This window comes from Salmo trutta, chromosome 5, assembly GCF_901001165.1.
Source record: "Salmo trutta chromosome 5, fSalTru1.1, whole genome shotgun sequence".
NCBI lineage: Eukaryota > Metazoa > Chordata > Actinopteri > Salmoniformes > Salmonidae > Salmo > Salmo trutta.
The window spans coordinates 54358564-54381759 of NC_042961.1; the positions used below are offsets into that span (position 1 = coordinate 54358564).

Here is a 23196-nt window from a genome sequence, read left to right on the forward strand (position 1 = left end):
TCAAAATCTTATTCCTTACCATTTATTTTATGACTGTCTGTTTTGACATTTCTGAATGTGTTATTCAATGCGTTTCTATGGGCTATAGCATTAATGTTCAATATTTTAGCAAATATGTTATTTTGGGGGGATACCTACAGGGCTCCAAAAATTCAAAATCAAATAGCTAAATGATCAATTTTAGAGGTTAAAGTTTGGATCCATTGCCATTTACAGGAAAATGATTTAAGATAAGCAACGTTTTAAAGTGTGTGTGAAATGCCTAGGCTATATGCCTATAAACCAAGAAAATGTAGGTTGATTTAACGGGCATATATCAAATGCGCTAATCATGGTATAAAATTGGATGGAAATAAAAATTGTTTGAGTGGAGCGCCGGCGGTTGAAAGTCTGTGTCTCTCTTGTGTGAAACGTGAGAATGTGGAGGGAGAGAGGTAGGGGTGTGTGACTAACATTAGGAGACTGGGAGGGGAAAACAACTATTTGTAGGCTACGGCTTGCCTTGCAGAGCCGGACAAGGGAAATAACGGTAGAGGTGGAGAGAGACCAACTACAGGGAGGGGGATCGTCTGACGACAATCATAGTAGTTTTCTATCGCTTGTTAAGGGACTTCTACGCATTTAACGGGCAATTGAAAAGGGGGAACTATCCTAGCGTCGAGAAAGTCTCTCTATAGCGGTGGATGGTTGCAGGAAGCGGGCTACAATGTAGGCAGCTCAAACAATCAATATGGTAAGCCCCTTCTGTAGACTGTAGCCTAGGTATGCAGCAACAGGCTGAACGAGTTTCCTGCCTGGCGTGCTTATTGGCTACCTGCAACAACTTATGATGGTAATAATGCAGTTTTACAAAATAATAAAGCAAGTTATATAGCATATAGCCTATTATTACAACATACAAATGTAGGCATAGGCCTTTAGACTATAGACTATATTCTTGTTATTGCCCTAAGCCTATGTCTTTTCAGTATAATCACGACTTTTCAAATGTAACATTGTAGGCTTGTTTATGAGCCACTGTTTAGCCTTTCCAAATATTTTCTCCTCCCTAACAGTAAACTAGTCTATCACATTGATTTTAATGCATCCTCCACTTTGGATAGCATGTTCAGCAAATATACAATATTCCTTTAGGTTTACGAACTGGGATTATGCTTTCTATCTCAGTGTGTAGCCTATTGCGCATTCATTGGTATGAAGCTGAAGCTGCATGCTAACATCAGGACTAAATGGTCATGATATCAATAGTTTTTTCCATGTTTTCATCACTTTGTCTATTTAAGGACTGCATCATTGGGAAGCTGTTAGCAAGGGAACAGTCACCAAGACATCTCTGTAGCAATTACACCACTGTTCTTCTCTGGCCCAGACTTGGATTGTTACCACTAGTTTTGACAGACAGCGAAGGAGACAGTTGGAGACAGAACAAGAGAGAGAGAGAGAGAGATAAATAATTGAATTGAGAGGGGGGAGAAAGACAGCGAGAGAGACAGACAGAGAGAGAGATGGACAGAGAGACAGACAGAGAGCGAGAGATGGACAGAGAGCGAGACAGACAGAGACAGAGAAAAAGAGAGATTGACAGAATTAGTGCTTTTTACTGTTTCTCCTGCTGTGGACTGAGTGGAGGAGCTTGGAAATCATGAGATGAGTAGAGAGGGAAGAGAGGGGGAAAGAGAAAGGGACGGAGGGGAGAGAAACACACAGAGACAGAATGAGAAAAGAGGGGAATGACAGAGAGGGAAAAAATTGAGAGAGAGAGAGAGAGAGAGGGGACTTGGAGAGTAGCGTCAGTAGTTTGGGTGATTTGGTCCTTTTGTTCGATAATGTCCTTTTTTATGTCGCAAAAATGTCAATTTATTTGGCGCGTTTCATTCAGAAATACACCGGTTTCAAATCGCCCAACATGCCTACAAAGTATCTAATAAGTTACCTGTAAACTTGGTCCAAACATTTCAAACAACGTTCCTAATCCTTCCTAATCCTAAAACGTAAATAATCGATAAAATTTAAGACGGGATAATCTGTTTTCAATACCAAAGAAAAAAACCACGGAGCGCGCTCCTGTGTACGCGCAATAAAAGACTTCAGCCCTTCACAGTGACACGAACAATTTACAGCCGTACTTTTTCATTCCTCAAAAGAAAAACATCAACCAATTTCTAAAGACTGTTGACCTCTAGTGGAAGCCATAGGAACTGCAACCAGGGCCCTTATAAATCAGGATATCCAATGAAATATGTGGAAAACACAATGAGCTCAATTTTATTTTCCCTGGATGGATTGTGCTCGGGGTTTCGCCTGCCAAATCAGTTCTGTTATACTCACAGACATTATTGTAATAGTGTTACAAACTTCAGTGTTTTCTATCCAAATCTACTAATTATATGTATATCCTAGCTTCTGGGTCTGAGAAACAGGCAGTTTACTTTGGGCATGCTTTTCATCCGGACGTGAAAATATCGCCCCCTATCCCAAAGAAGTTAACATGTGAAAATATTTGTATGAACATAACAAGATTCAACAACTGAGACATAAACTGAACAAGTTCCACAGACATGTGACTAACAGAAATTGAATAATGTGTCCCTGAAGAAAGGGGGGGTCAAAATCAAAAGTAACAGTCAGTATCTGGTGTGGCCACCAGCTGCATTAAGTACTGCAGTGCATCTCCTCCTCATGGACTGCACCAGATTTGCCAGTTCTTGCTGTGCGATGTTACCCCACTCTTCCACCAAGGCACCTGCAAGTTCTTGACATTTCTGGGGGGAATGGCCCTAGCCCTCACCCTCCAATCCAACAGGTTCCAGACGTCCTCAATGGGATTGAGATTAGGGCTCTTCACTGGCCATGGCAGAACACTGACATTCCTGTCTTGCAAGAAATCACGCACAGAATGAGCAGAATGGCTGGTGGCATTGTCATGCTGGAGGGTCATGTCAGGATGAGCCTGCAGGAAGGGTACCACATGAGGGAGGAGGATGTATTCCCTGTAACGCACAGTGTTGAGATTGCCTGCAATGACAACAAACTCAGTTCGATGATGCTGTGACACACCGCCCCAGACCATGACAGACCCTCCACCTCCAAATCAATCCCTCTCCAGAGTACAGGCCTTGGAGTAACACTCATTCCTTCGACGATAAACGCGAATCTGACCATCACCCCTGGTGAGACAAAACCGCAACTCGTCAGTGAAGAGCACTTTTTGCCAGTCCTGTCTGGTCCAGCGACGGTGGGTTTTTACCATAGGCGACGTTGTCGGTGATGTCTGGTGAGGACCTGCTTTACAACAGGCCTACAAGCCCTCAGTCCAGCCTCTCTCAGCCTATTGTGGACATTCTGAGCACTGATGGAGGGATTGTGCGTTCCTAGTGTAACTCGGGCAGCTGTTGTTGCCATCCTGTACCTGTCCCGCAGGTGTGATGTTTTGATGTACCGATCCTGTGCAGGTATTGTTACACATGGTCTGCCACTGCGAGCTGTCCATCCTGTCTCCCTGTAGCGCTGTCTCCCTGTAGCGCGTCCTGTCTCCCTGTAGCGCTGTCTTAGGCGTCTCACAGTACGGACATTGCAATTTATTGCCCTGGCCACATCTGCAGTCCTCATGCCTCCTTGCAGCATGCCTAAGGCATGTTCAAGCAGATGAGCAGGGACCCTGGCCATCTTTCTTTTGGTGTTTTTCAGAGTCAGTAGAAAGGCCTCTTTAGTGTCCTAAGTTTTCATAACTGTGACCTTAATTGCCTACTGTCTGTAAGCTGTCAGTGTCTTAACGACCGTTCCACAGGTGCATGTTCATTAATTGTTTATGGTTCATCGAGCAAGGATGGGAAACAGTGTTTAAACCCTTTACAATGAAGATCTGTGAAGATATTTAGATGTTTACGAATTATCTTTGAAAGACAGGGTCCTGAAAAAGGGATGTTTCTTTTTTTTTGCTGAGTTTAGAATGACTACATGACGAATGATTTGTTCTTTCTATTCATTCTATTTCTATGCAATGTATACTATCGGATAGGTGAAATACAGATAGATAACATTTGAAAAACTGGGGACAGGGCAGTGAGGGCATGGGTAGAAGGATTTTATTTCTCTGTTTCTAAAGGAAAGTTTGGAGGAGAGACAGAGAGGGGGATGAGAGACAGAGAGAGGGATGAGAGACGGAGAGGGGGATGAGAGATGGAGGGGGGATGAGAGATGGAGAGGGGGATGAGAGACCGAGAGGGGGATGAGAGATGGAGAGGGGGGAGAGAGACAAAGAGGGGGATGAGAGACAGAGAGGGGGATGAGAGATGGAGATGGGGATGAGAGATGGAGAGGGGGATGGGAGACAGAGAGGGGGATGAGAGATGGAGAGGGGGATGAGAGACAGAGAGGGGGATGAGAGATGGAGAGGGGGATGAAAGACAGAGAGGGGAATGAGAGGTGGAGAGGGGGGATGAGAGACCAAGAGGGGGATGAGAGAGGGAGAGGGGGATTTGAGACAGAGAGGAGGATGAGAGATGGAGAGGGGGAATAAGAGACCGAGAGGGGGATGAGAGATAGAGAAGGGATGAGAGACAGAGAAGGGGAAGAGTGGGAGGGATGAGAGACCGAGAGGAGGATGAGAGATGGAGAGGGGGATGAAAGATGGAGAGGGGGATGAGAGACCGAGAGGGGGATGAAAGATGGAAGGGGAATGAGAGACCGAGAGGGGGATGAAAGATTGAGAGGGGGATGAGAGATGGAGAGGGGGATGAGAGACCGAGAGGGAGATGAGAGATGGAGAATGGGAAGAGAAATGGAGAGGGGGATGAGAGACCAAGAGGGGGATGAGAGATGGAGAGGGGGAGGGGGATGAGAGACAGAGGCGGGTGAGAGATGGAGATGGGAGGGGGATGAGAGACAGAGAGGGGGATGAGAGATGGAGAGGGGGATGAAAGATCGAGAGGGGAATGAGAGATGGAGAGGGGGAGGGGGATGAGAGACAGAGAAGGGGATGAGAAATAGAGAGGGGGAAGAGAGGGAGGGATGAGAGATCAAGAGGGGGATGAGAGAAGGAGAGGGGGATGAGAGATGGAGAGAGGGATGAGAGATGAAGAGGGGGATGAGAGACCGAGAGTGGGATGAGAGATAGAGAGGGGGATGAAAGACCGAGAGGGGAATGAGAGATAGAGAGGGGGATGAAAGACCGAGAGGGGAATGAGATATGGAGAGGGGGATGAGAGATGGAGAGGGAGAGGGGGATGAGAGACAGAGAGGGGGATGAGAGATGGAGAGGGGGATGAGAGATGAAGAGGGGGGATGAGAGACTGAGAGGGGGATGAGAGATGGAGAGGGGAATAAGAGATGGAGGGGGATGAGAGAAGGAGGGGGAAGAGAGGGGGGATGAGAGACCGAGAGGGGGATGAGAGATGTGTATGGGGATGAGAGATGGAGATGTGGAGGTGGATGAGAGACCGAGAGGGGAATGAGAGATGGAGAGGGGTAAGAGAGGGGGATGAGAGATGGAGAGGGGGATGACAGATGGAGAGGGGGATGAGAGACAGAGAGATGGAGAGGGGGATGAGAGACAGAGAGGGGAGAAGAGGGGGGGTGAGAGACCGAGAGGGGGATGAGAGATGGAGAGGGGGATGAGAGATTGAGAGGCAGAGGGGGATGAGAGGCAGAGGGGGATGAGAGATGGAGAGGGGGATGAGAGACTTAGAGGGAGGGAGAGCCGGAGATGAGGGATGAGAGATGGAGAAGGGGATGAGAGACTGAGAGGGGGATGAGAGACAGAGAGGGGGATGAGAGATAGAGATGGAGAGGGGGATGAGAACGGAGAGGGGGATGAGAGATAGAGAGGGGAGGGGGATGAGAGGCAGAGGGGGATGAGAGATGGAGAGGGGGAGGAGAGATTGAGAAGGGGAGGGGGATGAGAGACAGAGAGGGGGATGAGAGATGGAGAGGGGTAAGAGAGGGGGATGAGAGATGGAGAGGGGGATGACAGATGGAGAGGGGGATGAGAGACAGAGAGATGGAGAGGGGGATGAGAGACAGAGAGAGGAGAAGAGGGGGGGTGAGAGACCGAGAGGGGGATGAGAGATGGAGAGGGGGATGAGAGATAGAGAGGGGAGGGGGATGAGAGATGGAGAGGGGGATGAGAGATAGAGAGGGGAGGGGGATGAGAGGCAGAGGGGGATGAGAGACTTAGAGGGATGGAGAGCCGGAGATGAGGGATGAGAGATGGAGATGGAGAGGGGGATGAGAGACGGAGAGGGGGATGAGAGACAGAGAGGGGGATGAGAGATAGAGATGGAGAGGGGGATGAGAGACGGAGAGGGGGATCAGAGATGGAGAGATTGGGATAAGAGACTGAGAGGGGGATGAGAGACGGAGAGGGGGATGAGAAATGGAGAAGGGGGATGAGAGATTAAGAGGGGCATGAGCGATGGAGAGTTGGAGGGGATGAGAGAAAGAGAGGGGGATGAGAGACCGAGAGGGGAATGAGAGACGAAGAGGGGGATGAAAGATGGAGAGGGGAATGAGAGACAGAGAGGGGGATGAGAGACAGAGAGATGGAGAAGGAGATGAGAGATGGAGAGGGGGATAAGAGATAAAGAGATGGAGAGGGGATGAAAGATGGAGAGGGGGATGAGAGATGGAGAAGGGAAAGAGAGACAGAGATGGGAAGGAGACACACACACACACGGAGGAGGAGGAGGAGGAGGAGAGTAGGCAGAGGACTGGGAAGAGGAGGAGAAGGAGGCTGAGATGAGGCAGAGGACTGGGAGGAAGAGGAGGCAGATGACTGGGAGGAAGAGGAGCAGGAGGGAAGACAAGGTTGAGGAGGAGAGGTGGTGGAGGAAGAGGAGGAGGTAGAGGGAAGAGGAGGAGCAGGGTAGATGGATGAGGAAGAGGAGGAGAGTGGGAGGAGGAGGGGGAAGATGAAGAGGTCGAGGAGGGGGAGCTGGTAGAGGAGGAGGAGGGTAGATAGAGGGTAGATGGAGAGGGAAGAGGAGGATAAATGGAGGAAGAAGGGGGTGTGGTGTGGAGGGTAGATGGGAGGAAGAGGAGGAGGTGGAGAAGAGGAGGAGGAAGAGGAGGTTGAGGAGAGGGAAGAGAGGAGGAGGAAGAGGAAGAGAGGAGGAAGATGAGGAAGAGAGGGAAGAGGAAGACAGAGTATTGTGTCAGTGGATTTTCTCCTCATGGTTTTAAATAGGGGGTTTCAAGAGAGCAAATCAGTATCTTATAGACTCCTTCCCTCCCTTTCTCTCTCCCCGCTCTACATCTGGTTTCTATCACTATTGTTTCCCATTCCAGTCGTTTAGCCTCTTCCTTCTCTCTCCCTCTCGCTCTCTCTCTCTCCATCCCTGCCTTTACCTCTGCACTATTTTGTCTCCCCTCCTGTTTCGCTCTTTTCTCTTTCTCTGCCAATCATCGGTCTTCCGTTCCAGGGCTGTGTGCTGCATGCAGGAGAGAAAGACAGGAAGTCTGAGTGAAGAATGACATACCCCTGCCTTGACCATGCAGAGGCCTCCGGAATAATCAATATGGAGTACACACACACACACACACACACATGCACACACACACACACAAACACACACACACACACACATAGGATCTTAGTTTGATCACCCTGTTGCAGGAGAACTTTCCTGCAATGCAATACGTTTAAAACTTGTGGTGTATTTGAGGTTTAATAAGGCTTCTGAAGTTTGTAATTTCCATTTAACATTTTTAATTTAAGATCAAATTAAGATCCTTCACCTGTATGCAGAGTGTAGGACTGGTAGTATTTGTGACTTTAGTATTTGGATTGGGACTGGTAGTATTTGAATTGGGACTGGTAGTATTTGGATTGGGACTGGTCCCCCTTTCCACTCTTTTCTTTATCTCCCAGAAACCCCCTCTCTCCCCAGCCATCCTTTTCTTTTCCAGACACACATTTGACCATCCTTTCTTTCTTTCTTTCTTTCTTTCTTTCTTTCTTTCTTTAATTCTTTGTCTTTTTTAAACTAAAATCTCTGCATGTTTTCATCCTCTGCACAATATGCTTTTTTTGTGAGGGGGATCTCACTATAGTTATTGTCAGATGACTTTGAGAAAGAAAGTAGGAGAGAGGAAAAGAGAGTACGGAGGAGAGAGGTCCTGTGTGGCTCAGTGGGTAGAGCATGGTGTTTGCAACACCAGGGTTGTGGGTTTGATTCCCATGGGGGACCAGTACGGAGAAAAAATGTATGAAATGTATGCATTCAGTACTGTGAGTTGATCTGGATAAGAGTGTCTGCTAAATGACTAAAATGTAAATGAAAGGAGAGAGGTGAAAGACAAACCATGGATAGGAAGAAAAAAAGGTTGTGGGTTGCCATGCTGACAGCTTGGTAGAAAAATAAACAGTGTGATGTTGTGTGCTCTCTTCTCTGTCACCCTCCACCTCTTTGGCAGATCTACAGGGTGTGTGTGTGCATGCATATATTTGTGTGTAGATGTGCATACATTTTCATACTATGTGTGGCTGAGAGGGAGCAATACTGAGTGAGTGTGTGAGTGGGAGGTAGCCCAATCTGCGGAGGTCATAGGATGCGTATCAAATGCCATTTGGGACACATGTCCAGCGTCCACTGGACCTCCAGGAATTGTTTGAAACTCCCCAGACCATGCAACAGGCAGTGTGTGTGTGTGTGTGTGTGTGTGTGTGTGTGTGTGTGTGTGTAAGCGGGACAAGCCGACTGTTTAACATACAGACACAGAGACAGACACAGACATAGCAGTAGCCTTTCAATGTCTCTCTCTGGAGAGCCTTGCGGTTGAGGGCGGTGCAGTTGCCGTACCAGGCGGTGATACAGCCCGACAGAATGCTCTCGATTGTGCATCTGTAAAAGTTTGTCAGGGTTTTGGGGGACAAGCCACATTTCTTCAGCCTCCTGAGGTTGAAGAGGTGCTGTTGCGCCTTCTTCACCACGCTGTCTGTGTGGGTGGACCATTTCAGTTTGTCAGTGATGTGTACGCCGAGGAACTTAAAACGTTCCAGCTTCTCCACTGCTGTCCCTTTGATGTGGATAGGGTGGTGCTCCCTCTGCTGTTTCTTGAAGTCCACGATCATCTTCTTTGTTTTGTTGACGTTGACTGAGAGTGCCCTCACCTCCTCCCTGTTGGCTGTCTCGTCGTTGTTGGTAATCAAGCCTACTACTGTTGTGTCGTATGCAAACTTGATGATTGAGTTGGAGGCGTGCGTGGCCACGCAGTTGTGGGTGAACCGGGAGTACAGGAGGGGGCTGAGAGCACACACACTTGTGGGACCCCAGTGTTGAGGATCAGCGAAGTGGAGATGTTGTTTCCTACCTTCACCACCTGGGGGCGGCCACGTCAGAAAGTCCAGGACCCAGTTGCACAGGGAGGGGTTGAGACCCAGGGCCTCCAGCTTGATGATGAGCTTGGAGGGTACTTTTGTGTTAAATGCTGAGCTGTAATCAATGAACAGCATTCTTATATAGGTATTATTTTTGTCCAGATGGGATTTGGCAGTGTGCAGTGCGATTGCGATTGCGTCATCTGTGGACCTGTTGGGGCGGTATGCAAACTGTTGTTCTGCCCCTGAACAAGGCAGTTAACCCACTGTTCCTAGGCCGTCATTGAAAATAAGAATTTGTTCTTAACTGACTTGCCTAGTTAAATAAAGGTAAAACAATTTTTTTTTAAGTGAAGTTGGTCTAGGGTGGCAGTGATGTGATCCTTGACTAGTCTTGCAAAGCACTTCATGATGATGGCTGAAATGTGTCTTCCACATTTAACCCAACACCTCTGAATCAGAGAGGTGTGGGGGGCTGCCATAATCGACATCCACATCTTCGGCGCCCGGGGAACAGTGGGTTAACTGCCTTGCTCAGAGGCAGAACGACAGATTTTTACATCGTCAGCTCAGGGATTTGATCCAGCAACCTTGTGGTCACTCTAACCACTAGGCAACCTGCCATATAGACTGAACAAACATGTATAGACTGGATAAAGATTTATAGACTGGATAAACATTTATAGACTGGATAAACATGTATAGACTGGATAAACATGTATAGACTGGATAAACATGTATAGACTGGATAAACATTTATAGACTGGATAAACATGTATAGACTGGATAAAGATTTATAGACTGGATAAAGATTTATAGACTGGATAAACATTTATAGACTGGATAAACATGTATAGACTGGATAAACATGTATAGACTGGCTAAACATGTATAGACTGGATAAACATGTATAGACTGGATAAACATGTATAGACTGGATAAACATTTATAGACTGGATAAACATGTATAGACTGGATAAACATGTATAGACTGGATAAACATGTATAGACTGGATAAACATTTATAGACTGGATAAACATGTATAGACTGGATAAAGATTTATAGACTGGATAAACATTTATAGACTGGATAAACATGTATAGACTGGATAAACATTTATAGACTGGATAAACATGTATGGACTGGATAAACATGTATAGACTGGATAAACATGTATAGACTGGATAAACATGTATAGACTGGATAAACATGTATGGACTGGATAAACATGTATAGACTGGATAAACATGTATAGACTGGATAAACATTTATAGACTGGATAAACATTTATAGACTGGATAAACATTTATAGACTGGATAAACATTTATAGACTGGATAAACATTTATAGACTGGACAAACATGTATAGACTGGATAAACATTTATAGACTGGATAAACATGTATGGACTGGATAAACATGTATAGACTGGATAAACATGTATAGACTGGATAAACATTTATAGACTGGATAAACATGTATGGACTGGATAAACATGTATAGACTGGATAAACATGTATAGACTGGATAAACATATATAGACTGGATAAACATGTATAGACTGTATGTATCGAATTGAATAAAAGTTTATTCATCACATGCACAGGATACGGCAGGTAAAAATGGTACAGTGAAATGTTTACTTGCGAGCTCCCCTCAACAGTGCAGTACAAATATCAATATTAATAGTAATCAATAGTAATCAAGAGTCAAATCCCCAAAATATAAAGTTGTAATAAAAGTAGTGTACAATGTTTATGTGTCTAGATTTGTTTATGTCTGTGTCACAGGTTGGTGGCACCTTAAGACGGGCTCGTGGTAATGGTTAATACGGGCTCGTGGTAATGGTTAAGATGAGCTCGTGGTAATGGTTAATACCGGCTCGTGGTAATGGTTAAGACAGGCTCGTGGTAATGGTTAAGACAGGCTCGTGGTAATGGTTAAGACGGGCTCAGGGTAATGGTTAATACGGGCTCGTGGTAATGGTTAAGACAGGCTTGTGGTAATGGTTAATACGGGCTCGTGGTAATGGTTAAGACAGGCTCGTGGTAACGGTTAAGACGAGCTCGTGGTAATGGTTAAGACGGGCTCGTGGTAATGGTTAAGACGGGCTCGTGGTAATGGTTAAGACAGGCTTGTGGTAATGGTTAAGATGAGCTCGTGGTAATGGTTAAGACGGGCTCGTGGTAATGGTTAAGACGAGCTCGTGGTAATGGTTAAGACGAGCTCGTGGTAATGGTTAAGACGAGCTCGTGGTAATGGTTAAGATGAGCTCGTGGTAATGGTTAAGACAGGCTCGTGGTAATGGTTAAGATGAGCTCGTGGTAATGGTTAAGACAGGCTCGTGGTAATGGTTAAGACGAGCTCGTGGTAATGGTTAAGACGAGCTCGTGGTAATGGTTAAGACGAGCTTGTGGTAATGGTTAATACGGGCTCGTGGTAATGGTTAAGACAGGCTCGTGGTAATGGTTAAGACGGGCTCGTGGTAATGGTTAAGACGGGCTCGTGGTAATGGTTAAGACGAGCTCGTGGTAATGGTTAAGACAGGCTCGTGGTAATGGTTAAGACGGGCTCGTGGTAATGGTTAACACAGGCTCGTGGTAATGGTTAATACGGGCTCGTGGTAATGGTTAAGACGAGCTCGTGGTAATGGTTAATACCGGCTCGTGGTAATGGTTAATACGGGCTCGTGGTAATGGTTAATACGGGCTCGTGGTAATGGTTAAGACGAGCTCGTGGTAATGGTTAATACCGGCTCGTGGTAATGGTTAATACGGGCTCGTGGTAATGGTTAAGACAGGCTCGTGGTAATGGTTAATACGGGCTCGTGGTAATGGTTAAGACAGGCTCGTGGTAATGGTTAAGACGGGCTCGTGGTAATGGTTAAGACAGGCTCGTGGTAATGGTTAAGACGAGCTCGTGGTAATGGTTAAGACAGGCTCGTGGTAATGGTTAAGACGGGCTCGTGGTAATGGTTAAGACGGGCTCGTGGTAATGGTTAAGACGGGCCCATGGTAATGGTTAAGATGGGCTCGTGGTAATGGTTAATACGGGCTCGTGGTAATGGTTAAGACAGGCTCGTGGTAATGGTTAAGACGGGCCCATGGTAATGGTTAAGACAGGCTCGTGGTAATGGTTTAGACGAGCTCGTGGTAATGGTTAACACAGGCTCGTGGTAATGGTTAAGACAGGCTCTTGGTAATGGTTAAGACGGGCTCGTGGTAATGGTTAACACAGGCTCGTGGTAATGGTTAAGACAGGCTCGTGGTAATGGTTAACACAGGCTCGTGGTAATGGTTAAGACGGGCTCAAGGTAATAGCTGGAGCGCAATAAATGGAATGGTATCAAATATATCAACCACATGGTTTCCACTCCGTTTGCTTCGTTCCAACCATTATTATGAGCCGTTTTCCCCTCAGAAGCCTCCTGTGGTCTGTGTGTATTTGCCTATCTGTACATGTTTGTGTGTGCGTGTCAAATCAAATCAAATGTTATTTGTCGCATGCGCCAAATACAACAGTGAATTGCTTACTTACAAGCGCTAACCAACAATGCAGTTAAAAAATATATATTAAATTAAAGAAATACCTTAAAAAAAAAGAATAAGAAATAAAAGTAACAAATAATTAAACAGCAGCAGTAAGACAACAATAGCGAGGCTATATACAGGTAATGAGCAAGGCTAAAAAACACAGTTAACTAAAATCTTTCTCTGTATCATTCTCTGTATCTGTGCAGGTTTTCTCTGTGTTGGAGTCGACTTATCAGCATGACAGTCTGATGTACCTGCTGGACTGCTTACTCCCTGCCAAGCATCTTCTATACAAACTACAGCAGCATGCCTGTGTGAGTACACACACACACACACACACACACACACACACACACACCACACACACACACACACACACACACACACACACACACACACACCCACTGTTGCCCAGTTAGCGTTTCTCTCTCTCTCTCACACACACACACACACATACACTCACTCGTTCAGAGTGATCTCTCTTTTCATTGTCGCTCAGTGGAGCATGAGTCATGACACTATTTTTTCCATATGTGACTCCTGTGCACTGGAAGAAAGGGAGAAGAGAGGAGAGGATGAGGAGAAAGAGAGAGAGAGGGGGGGGGGTTGGGTGCAGGCGAGTGAGGGAGAGAATGAAAGAGTGCAGTCGTTTCACTGTGTTAGAGGGAAAGTGTGTGTGTGTGTGTGTGTGTGTGTGTGTGTGTGTGTGTGTGTGTGTGTGTGTGTGTGTGTGTGTGTGTGTGTGTGTGTGTGTGTGTGTGTGTGTGTGTGTGTCACACAGAGAGGGAGTTGCAGAACATAGAGGACTGATTGAGAAGCGTGGGGTTAGGGAGAGAAAGAAGGAACACTGAGGTACATTGAAGAGTTAGAGGAGGAGAGTGAGTGTGAAGGGGAGATAGAGGAGGAGAGTGAGTGTGTGGGTGAAGGGGAGATAGAGGGAGAGTGAGTGTGTGGGTGAAGGGGAGATAGAGGAGGAGAGTGTGTGTGTGGGTGAAGGGGAGATAGAGGGAGAGTGAGTGTGTGGGTGAAGGGGGAGATAGAGGGAGAGTGAGTGTGTGGGTGAAGGGGAGATAGAGGGAGAGTGAGTGTGTGGGTGAAGGGGAGATAGAGGAGGAGAGTGTGTGTGTGGGTGAAGGGGAGATAGAGGAGGAGAGTGAGTGTGTGGGTGAAGGGGGAGATAGAGGAGGAGAGTGAGTGTGTGGATGAAGGGGAGATAGAGGGAGAGTGAGTGTGTGGGTGAAGGGGAGATAGAGGGAGAGTGAGTGTGTGGATGAAGGGGAGATAGAGGGAGAGTGAGTGTGTGGGTGAAGGGGAGATAGAGGAGGAGAGTGTGTGTGTGGGTGAAGGGGAGATAGAGGGAGAGTGAGTGTGTGGGTGAAGGGGGAGATAGAGGAGGAGAGTGTGTGTGTGGGTGAAGGGGAGATAGAGGAGGAGAGTGAGTGTGTGGGTGAAGGGGAGATAGAGGGAGAGTGAGTGTGTGGGTGAAGGGGAGATAGAGGAGGAGAGTGTGTGTGTGGGTGAAGGGGAGATAGAGGAGGAGAGTGAGTGTGTGGGTGAAGGGGGAGATAGAGGAGGAGAGTGAGTGTGTGGATGAAGGGGAGATAGAGGGAGAGTGAGTGTGTGGGTGAAGGGGAGATAGAGGGAGAGTGAGTGTGTGGGTGAAGGGGGAGATAGAGGAGGAGAGTGAGTGTGTGGGTGAAGGGGGAGATAGAGGAGGAGAGTGAGTGTGTGGATGAAGGGGAGATAGAGGGAGAGTGAGTGTGTGGGTGAAGGGGAGATAGAGGGAGAGTGAGTGTGTGGATGAAGGGGAGATAGAGGGAGAGTGAGTGTGTGGGTGAAGGGGAGATAGAGGAGGAGAGTGTGTGTGTGGGTGAAGGGGAGATAGAGGAGGAGAGTGAGTGTGTGGATGAAGGGGAGATAGAGGGAGAGTGAGTGTGTGGGTGAAGGGGAGATAGAGGGAGAGTGAGTGTGTGGGTGAAGGGGGAGATAGAGGAGGAGAGTGTGGGTGAAGGGGAGATAGAGGGAGAGTGAGTGTGTGGGTGAAGGGGGAGATAGAGGAGGAGAGTGAGTGTGAAGGGGAGATAGAGGAGGAGAGTGAGTGTGAAGGGGAGTTAGAGGAGGAGTGTGTGTGTGTGGGTGAAGGGGAGATAGAGGAGGAGAGTGAGTGTGTGGGTGAAGGGGGAGATAGAGGGAGAGTGAGTGTGTGGGTGAAGGGGGAGATAGAGGAGGAGAGTGTGGGTGAAGGGGAGATAGAGGAGGAGAGTGAGTGTGTGGGTGAAGGGGAGATAGAGGGAGAGTGAGTGGGTGGGTGAAGGGGGAGATAGAGGAGGAGAGTGAGTGTGTGGGTGAAGGGGAGATAGAGGAGGAGAGTGAGTGTGTGGGTGAAGGGGGAGATAGAGGAGGAGAGTGTGGGTGAAGGGGAGATAGAGGAGGAGAGTGAGTGTGTGGGTGAAGGGGAGATAGAGGGAGAGTGAGTGGGTGGGTGAAGGGGGAGATAGAGGAGGAGAGTGAGTGTGTGGGTGAAGGGGAGATAGAGGAGGAGAGTGAGTGTGAAGGGGAGATAGAGGAGGAGAGTGAGTGTGTGGGTGAAGGGGAGATAGAGGAGGAGAGTGAGTGTGTGGGTGAAGGGGAGATAGAGGGAGAGTGAGTGTGTGGGTGAAGGGGGAGATAGAGGAGGAGAGTGAGTGTGTGGGTGAAGGGGAGATAGAGGAGGAGAGTGAGTGTGTGGGTGAAGGGGGAGATAGAGGAGGAGAGTCTGTGTGTGGGTGAAGGGGGAGATAGAGGAGGAGAGTGTGTGTGTGGGTGAAGGGGGAGATAGAGGAGGAGAGTGTGGGTGAAGGGGAGATAGAGGAGGAGAGTGAGTGTGTGGGTGAAGGGGAGATAGAGGGAGAGTGAGTGGGTGGGTGAAGGGGGAGATAGAGGAGGAGAGTGAGTGTGTGGGTGAAGGGGGAGATAGAGGAGGAGAGTGAGTGTGTGGGTGAAGGGGGAGATAGAGGAGGAGAGTGAGTGGGTGAAGGGGAGATAGAGGAGGAGAGTGAGTGTGTGGATGAAGGGGAGATAGAGGGAGAGTGAGTGTGTGGGTGAAGGGGAGATAGAGGAGGAGAGTGTGTGTGTGGGTGAAGGGGGAGATAGAGGAGGAGAGTGAGTGTGTGGGTGAAGGGGAGATAGAGGAGGAGAGTGAGTGTGTGGGTGAAGGGGAGATAGAGGGAGAGAGTGTGGGTGAAGGGGAGATAGAGGAGGAGAGTGTGTGTGTGTGGGTGAAGGGGAGATAGAGGAGGAGAGTGTGTGGGTGGGTGAAGGGGAGATAGAGGAGGAGAGTCTGTCCGTAGGCAGGGGCGAAAATCTGATATCAACTTTGGAGGGGACAATTACATTACATTTTCTCAAGAGCAATTCCTGAGGGGGACACCAAAATTAGTGCTGTAACACATAGCCTACGTTTAATATGGTAAATGTATATTGAGGAACCAAAGAAATAAGGTGTTTGCCGTACTCCGAACTACCGGTACCCAAAACTACACAACTAATCACAACAGCAATACCATTGCCTTTAACAAATCTTAGTTCAGTCACCAGTTTAAGTTGAGAGTGGGGGTATCCATGGCATTTTCCAATTATGTTCCTATTTTACAAGTAAAAAAAATTGAGAACCTTTCATAAAGTTGCCAAACAAAGACTCAACAAACTTACCTGAGACTCCCTGTCTCTGCCAGTCTGTCCCTGCATATCTGTCCCCAACTCTGCTGTCTGTGTGCCATTTGTTGCCTGCTCTGCCTAATGACATCATTGTGAAACATTTCCATTAGAATTTCATTTCTTTCTTATGAACATTTTATCAACTAGTCTTTGAGATATTAGACTACTAGGGTTCTTACTTTGCGTTTTGGTGTACTGAAAATACTCTGATGTCCGTCTGTTTTCTGCCATTTTTCTGCAATTTTTCTACCTGGTTGGCTACACACACACAGTATGTAGGTTATTTACAGTAGGAGATGGGCTTCTATCATCTTATCTTCTATCATTCTATATGGGCTTCGATCTAAAAGGTAGCTAGCAAATGTGAAACGGATTGCAGTGACAAGAGTTGACAGCTGTATGAGTTCACCATTTACACAACATATGCTGCAACCTTTTGTCATTTTAATCGTTTGTTTCATATTGGCTGGCTTCTAACAATAGCTGAATTTGCAAAGCTAGCGAGCACCAATTCAGTGGTGTTTGCTATAATCTTTGCTACCCGGGTTAAATAAAGGTGAAATAAAATATATAAATAAAAGTTCCCTTGCGACAATTTAGCTTTTGCAACAAGACCATTAAATATATTTAAAACAATGGTAGAAGAGAGTGTAGTTCTGTTCAGTTTATCGCTAACCTTATCACAAGGACTTTGAAGCACTAACTTACATGCATGCTGATCTTGGAATAAATTGACGATAGCAATTTATCGACGCCACATAAATGGAATAGGTACTAGCTAGCTTAATAGTTAATATTTGCGCGCTAGCTCTGCATATTCAGCTAGTGTGTGTGCGCGATTGACTGGATTAACCTTACGTCAGTTACGTGCATTGCGTGCCTTTCAGACAGTAGATACGACCTCTACGTTACCTAGCAAGCTAAGGAACTGGCAGTGGATCAAACCATTGTGAGGCAAAGGGTGGGGGGGGTCGCAATCTTTTGAAACTTAAAAACGCGCTATTAAGTGTCTATAATCAGCACAATTGCTTTCATTGCGTATTATTAATATTATTTCAATTACATAGTTATGTTTCAGTGATATATTGGGGGGGACAAATCATATTTTTCCCAGGATGGGGGGGTCGTGTCCCCCCCGTCCCCCCCGGGATTTCCGCCCCTGTCCGTAGGTACGGTGGATAGGCTGGGACGAGCTGTGGTCGTCACTGAAACGCACCTCCCTGAGGACGGTTGCCGTGAGGACGAGATGGGCCGTGTCTTAGCCTGCTATCACAGGATAACCCTGTAATCACCTGTCACTATGTCAAACTGTCTCAGTACAATATTACAGTCTAGTCTGGGGGTCCCTTTATAGCGTAACACTCACAGCACTACTGGCAGTGTAAAAAACTGTGATACTTTATATAGTGGTTTTGTAGTAGCCTGGGTACCTTCTGTGTCACACCCTGACCTGAGAGAGACGGTTTATTTCTCTATTTTGTTAGGTCAGGGTGTGGGGTGGGCATTCTATGTTTTGTATTTCTTTGTTTTGGGCCGAGTATGGTTCCTAATCAGAGGCAGCTGTCTATCGTAGTCTCTGATTAGGAATCATACTTAGACAGCCTTTTCCCACCTGTGTTTGTGGGTACTTGTTTTCTGTACCTGACAGAACTGTGCGCTTTTGTTTCCCTGTGTTAGTTTTGTTCGAGTGTTTGTTTGTTTGTTTGATTGAAATAAATAATCATGAACACGTGCCACGCTGCACCTCTCTACGATGATCGTTACATTCTGTTTAGCTAACATTCCACTCCTTCTACTCTGAGATAAAAGAGAATGGCATTTAGTGTGTGTCATGTGCCAAAGATCTAGCCCAATAAACTGCACCACAACAGATGTAACCTATCCGGTACCTACCTACTTTATCCCATGTTATGAAAGAAGCCCTTCCTTCCCTTCCTCCTGTGTGTAGTGCTGTGAGGACTAAACTCTGTCAGAATTTCCTGGCTGTTCTTATCCCCAGTTAGCCATGACAAGGAGTGGAATGATAGCTAAACAGGCTGGTACCCAGATTAGTTTTACAGTAGTTTGTGACAGAAACTGAAAGTTGAAGTTCGATGTTTCACTTTATGCACTTTATCCACTCATCCTCTCTCTTCCTCTCTCTCTGTATCTCTCTCTTTCTCTCTCATCTATCTTTCTCCCTCCATCAGCCCTTCTGTTGAAGAAGAGAGGGGTCTTACAGTGATAGTGGACAGCTGACAGTCTCCGCCCTCTATTAAATGTTGAATGTTTAAACTTGTGTGTTTTGTTTATATGCGTATCATCATGTGTTTACATTGAAAGGGCATCCTATGATGAGTGCGTGTGTGTGTGTGTGTGTGTGTGTGTGGTCCAGGCTGTAATCCCAGGAGGTCTTGGCTCGGTCCTCATTCTGGTGAAGGAGCAGCAGCAGGTGTCTCCCCACAGTCTAGAGGACGTAGAAGTGAATACACACACACACACACACACACACAGCAACATTTATCATTGAAGGGACGATAAGAAAGGAGGATGAAGGATAGTGTGCTCTATAAAAACATAATTTACCATTAAAGTAACAGGGTCAGAGGTCAAATGGAGTGATACCGATGATTAATGAGGGAAGTGGAGTGTGTGTGTGTGTGTGTGTGTGTGTGTGTGTGTGTGTGTGTGTGTGTGTGTGTGTGTGTGTGTGTGTGTGTGTGATATCCTGGGTGGCTATATAAAGGAGACTGGACTATCCTGGTGTAACAGTATAGCTTCCGTCCCTCTCCTCGCCCCTACCTGGGCTCAACCCAGGGACCCTCTGCACACAGACAAAAGTCACCCTCGAAGCATCGTTACCCATCGCGCCACAAAAGCCTGCACACAGACAACAGTCACCCTTGCAGAGCAAGGGGAACAACTACTTCAAGGTCTCAGAGCAAGTGACGTCACCGATTGAAACACTATTAGCGCGCACCACCGCTTACTAGCTAGCCATTTCACATCGGTTACACTGGGTGGCTATGTAAAGGTGAATGGACTATCCTGGGTGGCTATATAAAGGTGAATGGACTATCCTGGGTGGCTATATAAAGGAGAATGGACTATCCTGGGTGGCTATATAAAGGTGAATGGACTTTCCTGGGTGGCTATATAAAGGTGAATGGACTATCCTGGGTGGCTATATAAAGGTGAATGGACTATCCTGGGTGGCTATATAAAGGAGAATGGACTATCCTGGGTGGCTATATAAAGGAGAATGGACTATTCTGGGTGGCTATATAAAGGAGACTGGACTATTCTGGTGTAACAGTATAGATTCCGTCCCTATCCTCGCCCCTACCTGGGCTCAACCCAGGGACCCTCTGCACACAGACAAAAGTCACCCTCGAAGCATCGTTACCCATCGCGCCACAAAAGCCTGCACACAGACAACAGTCACCCTTGCAGAGCAAGGGGAACAACTACTTCAAGGTCTCAGAGCAAGTGACGTCACCGATTGAAACACTATTAGCGCGCACCACCGCTTACTAGCTAGCCATTTCACATCGGTTACACTGGGTGGCTATGTAAAGGTGAATGGACTATCCTGGGTGGCTATATAAAGGTGAATGGACTATCCTGGGTGGCTATATAAAGGTGAATGGACTATCCTGAGTGGCTATATAAAGGAGAATGGACTATCCTGGGTGGCTATATAAAGGAGAATGGACTATCCTGGGTGGCTATATAAAGCAGAATGGACTATCCTGGGTGGCTATATAAAGCAGAATGGACTATCCTGGGTGGCTATATAAAGCAGAATGGACTATCCTGGGTGGCTATATAAAGGAGAATGGACTATCCTGGGTGGCTATATAAAGGTGAATGGACTATCCTGGGTGGCTATATAAAGGTGAATGGACTATCCTGGGTGGCTATATAAAGGAGAATGGACTATCCTGGGTGGCTATATAAAGGTGAATGGACTATCCTGGGTGGCTATATAAAGGTGAATGGACTATCCTGGGTGGCTATATAAAGGAGAATGGACTATCCTGGGTGGCTATATAAAGGTGAATGGACTATCCTGGGTGGCTATATAAAGGAGAATGGACTATCCTGGGTGGCTATATAAAGCAGAATGGACTATCCTGGGTGGCTATATAAAGGTGAATGGACTATCCTGGGTGGCTATATAAAGGTGAATGGACTATCCTGGGTGGCTATGAAAAGGAGAGTTGAATTCAATTGAATTCTCACACTGTATCGCTTGTCACACTAAATGTAATTCCCTTTTATCTCTGTCTTTTTGAGTGAGTGTGTGTGTGTGTGTGTGTGTGTGTGTGTGTGTGTGTGTGTCTGTGCACACGGCGCGAGGGACAGGGGTCCTTCAACAGTATATAGACAGGCAGCAGCTGCCCCTGGAGATGGATGGAGACTATAAACACTGCCACTCTAACTGGCTGGCTTTCAGACTGGTGAGGGAGGGAGGGAAAGAGGGATGGAGGGAGGGGCAGGGAAACAGAGACTGATGAGAGAGTGTGAGAGAGAGAGAGAGAGAGAGAGAGAGAGAGAGAGGAGAGAGAGAGAGAGAGTCTGTTCCCAGCATGATTCTAGCACTCAGAATGTCAAGTTTAGCTCTTTGAATGCTAAGACTTACAGTCATAAAGCCTATTCTTTCTCAAATCAATTCAGATTCCATATGCAGCTCAATCAATACGCCACTATTGGCATTTGGAATATGAGATTCCAAGACCGAGACAGGCAGGAATGTTTTGTTTATTCACACTTATCCCAAATTGATTTACAATCACACGCGCACACGGCACAGCATACACACACACACTCAGGAAGGCATGTGTGCATGTGCACACACACACACAATATTGTACGTTACTCGAGTCATGTGACTTGAATGAAAAAGACAGCCTGAAATCGCAAAGAACATTATTTCCTTAGATTTGAAATCAGCCATATCAATGGACACGTTTTCACCATCAAGCCTTTTTATGTCATGTGAAGTATGAACTATTATAGGTTGGGTCCCTGGTTAAAAGTAGTGCTCTGGTCAATAACAGTTCACTATAGGGAATAGGGTGTCATTTGAACTGCAAACTAACTGTACTAAATTACTCCAGTCCTGTTTTTGCTTTTAGACTGTTGAGTCTGACTGAGTGTTGTGAGAGCGCCCTCTGTCTGTTGGAGGGTGCACTGCAGCCTATGGACACAGCACCACTACCAGACTGTATCAAGGTATGCTATGTGTATTACCATATCACTGCTTCTGTGTGGTTTAACATGGTAGCACACAAGTCAACGAGGTGTTATGGGGTGAAATACCAACAATTGTCGCCAAATTAATCTTAAAAGAAAAAAAAAACTTTTGAGTGAACTTATGAAAAAAGTTGAATAAATGTTGTGTAAATGTCACATACGTTCTGAGCGTGAACCATCTTGCTTAACAACGCACAGTTTACCAGATGATTTTTTTGGTCTCTTTTCCAGACTGTTCCCCTGAGTGTGGATAAACACAGAGAGCTGATGACGAGCGTCCTGGTCAACCAACGGCTGACTGAGCTGCAGCTGAAGGGCGGGGCCTGGCTGGCAGGACTGACCACATCAGGACTGGCAAAGAGATCCCCGGACTGCAGGTACCACCAGCTACCCTGTCCATAGAGTTGGATAGAAGGCACACTTTCCCTCAATGGCGCTTCCCATGCTGTCACAGAAGTGGCCATTGCAAAGATAGATGAGCTCTCTTGTACATATCTACGACCCTGTCCCATCAGTGTGTCCAAATGAAAATGTAATTAAAATAGATGATCCTATCATAGATATAACGTATGAGAAATGTATTTGAAAACGGTTCCTATTATAACACATCAATCTTCTGTCTCTTTCATTAAATCAATTGACATCACATGACTAAGTTAATATTTTACTTAGTGTAAGTTAGGATTCTAACTTACACTAAGTAAAATATTAACTTAGTCATGTGATGTCAATGGGAGACTCAGTGAAAATTCGACTTAAGTGGAAGTTAGGATTCACCCCTATATAATCATATCCTTTATGACCTTTGAACCCTGTGCCCCTCAGGGATGCCTTGGCTGCGACCTCAAACCTCTATGATAGTGTGGACAACGCCCTCCAACGCCTCGTCCAGATGTCCAATCACAGAGTCAGCGACCTGGAAGCCCTCGGTCGATTGGCTGCCATGGTGGACAAACTGGAAAAGGTAGGAGAGAGGGAGGGAAGATCTGAATGAAATGGAACACTAGTATAGTAGCACTGTGTTGTATTGTATCACAGATGGAAGACTGGAGAGAGAGGGAGGAGGTAGAGGGATGGGGGAGGAGGAGTGCAGGGTATCCCTCTCTTTACTCCTTCCCTCCACTTTCTCTATTTCCCCAATCTCTGTCCTCCCTTCCTCTATCTCCCTCCATCTCTTTCTCTATTCCTCTTCCCCCTTCCCTCCTTAACTTTCTTTCCCACTTCCTCTCTCTTTCTGATTCCCCCCATTTTCCTTTCTCCCTCCCCAACCCCTTCTTTCCCCTCTTCATCCGCTCCCTTCATCCTCTACCCCCCCCTCTCTCTTTCCCTATAGCAAGCTCTATCTATTATGGTTTAGGATGCTGAGCTCAGGGAGGCAGTACGTGGCCGTGTTAAAGGGTGTGGAGGAGACCT

The 23196-nt window shown here is 46.7% G+C and overlaps 1 long non-coding RNA gene across 1 annotated transcript; it reads left to right on the top strand.

Moving 5' to 3' along the window:
• The first annotated feature begins 484 nt into the window (after positions 1–484).
• On the top strand, positions 485–18819 carry LOC115194535 (uncharacterized). The gene is made up of 3 exons (XR_003878388.1): positions 485–733; positions 13056–13163; positions 18735–18819. It is a non-coding gene; the product is annotated as an uncharacterized LOC115194535 (long non-coding RNA).
• Positions 18820–23196: the final 4377 nt, after the last annotated feature.